The following is a 2182-nucleotide window of genomic DNA, read 5'->3' as shown; positions in this document are numbered from 1 at the left end:
ATGTTACTGGGTGAAGGGAACAACCCTGTGGGAGTTTGTTTCTGACCTTGCCAGATTCCTCTGTAGAGGAGAGGCTGATTTGAGTTCCCAGAACCTGTGCCTCAGGCCCTGTCTTTAGTCCTGCAGGTTTGTATTCGCAGCACAATCAGTTGTTGGGTGTAGTCTCTTGGCCTGCTTTGTCTATAGGCTGGTGATCCCCTAGGGGCCAGGTGCGTCCTAGTCTCAGTAGAGCGGTCCTCTGGATCAGCCCCACCCTGGGAGTTTCCCGGCTCTGCGGGGGTGTTTTCTAGTCCCCGTGTTCCACCCAGGTAGGTACCGTCTCAGGAAAACCCTTTAATCACGGGGCCTGTGTTTCAGTCCCAGGTCTGTTCCATGGTGGTTGCCATCTGAGAAGATGCTCGGCCTCATCTGGTTGCCCAGGAAGACAGGAGGCGAGGCTATGGGATATCTGGGGGTGGGCCTTGTTATTGCTGAAGACGGCTGTTGCTCTGCACCTTGGGGCACCACCGCTCCAGTGTAATTCCCTCTCAGCCAACCATCGTCTTCTCGCTCCTTTGCTACAGAGTCAGCACTGGCCAGCTGCAGTCCAGGTCCTATCTACACCTCTCGAGAGTTCACCCAAGAATCTGGACTCCCGGGGGGGCAGGTCTCCAGATCATGGAGTGAGAGTGGAGGGGAGTGTTAGGAGCTCAGAGTTTCAGGTCGTAACACCAAGCTAATTGAGACCATATGAACAAATAAACAGATACAAAGGTTACCAGGCACATGGGCCCTTAGATACAGAGAGAGACGGAAACACATAGACATACAGGCAACAGCCACGACAACAGCAATATAAGAACAACTGCAATAAAAATAGTGATAATCGTAAAATAATTGAAAGAAAGGAAAAAAAGAGAGAAAAAAGTGGTGTTAGAAGGAATGTTAAATGAGAAGAAAGAAGAAATTAAAATTAGAAGACATAGAAATAAAAAATATATTTATATAAAAGTAATAATAAAAAATTATCAAAATCTCCTATGAGAAAATGGTGAGGAAAAAACAGACAGAAACAAAACAACAACAACAAAAAAAAAAACCCACGAAAACCAAAAACACAACACAACAAAACAAAACAAAAAAAAGGCACGAACTACAAAAATATTCTTGTGTCTAGAAATATACCTATAAATATCTACATGTCTGCTGTAGGGATCAACTTTCGTAGGAATATATTCATACTGCAATATACTTTCTGGACACCAGGTGGCACTGTGAGTGGTTCTGAGACTTATACCTGATTTACAGTTTATGCCGTTACCATGGTAACCACCTTCCATGGCCGATCGCCATTTTGGAGTTTCCGTAAAAGTTTGTTGCCCTAGAATTGTGCAACCTCGGCTGTTCTTTTCCAGACAGCACTTGCGACTGACCTTCCCACTCAGTGCAGTTGTCCACGCTTCCTAAGTCCCTCCACTCTGTTCCCATGTTCCCCCGCAAACTGGCGACTGCAATCGGCCATAAGGGGAGCGGTACTGAGTTCGCGCGGTCGTTGGTGGGCTCGCGGTGCTGTCTCCTGTAGCTGGTTCCCGCGGCTTCAGCAGCCAAAGCTGGTCCGCAGCTTCAGTAGCTTCGCGGCTCCAGAAGCCAAAGCCGGGTCCTAGGCTTCAAGCCGGTTCCCGTGGTTGGAGCACTCGGGGGACTTATTTTGAGTTTTATGGTTCAGAGTTTTCCTTTTGGATGGGCGCCCACCAGTTCACTGCGGCAGCCTGAACCGCCAGCCCCCTCCAACACCTGGGGGAAAGGTGCCCGCCCTTTTGGGTAGTTCAAAATGTCTGTTTCCCGGGCAGGATCCCTTCCCTTCAATTGTCCAACAGTTTGCCCAGCTCCCCGTGGTTTTGAGTGGCTCTCCTTTCGGATGCCTCCCTCAGTTCAGGATTAATTATTTGTCAATTGGATTTTGTCAGCATTTACAAGCTGCTGACCTCCATAGGGGAGGGGCCTGCTGGCCTGCACGGCCGAGCAGGGAAGAATCTCTACAACAGAGTCTGTGATTTTAAATTACCCCTCATATATAGCAAACCGCCAGTTTGCTGGGCGTCTCCAGCTGTCTGTCCACTCCAATAATCCACACACAGGGAAGGTCCAGACCGCCTTTTCTCTCACCTGGTGGCTTGGGAGAGGTGGGCTACACGTCCGTCCT

This window comes from Nycticebus coucang, chromosome X (assembly GCF_027406575.1).
Source record: "Nycticebus coucang isolate mNycCou1 chromosome X, mNycCou1.pri, whole genome shotgun sequence".
NCBI classification, from domain to species: Eukaryota; Metazoa; Chordata; class Mammalia; order Primates; family Lorisidae; genus Nycticebus; species Nycticebus coucang.
The sequence above is the reverse complement of the archived record's forward strand: the minus strand, read 5'-3'. Positions refer to the sequence as shown.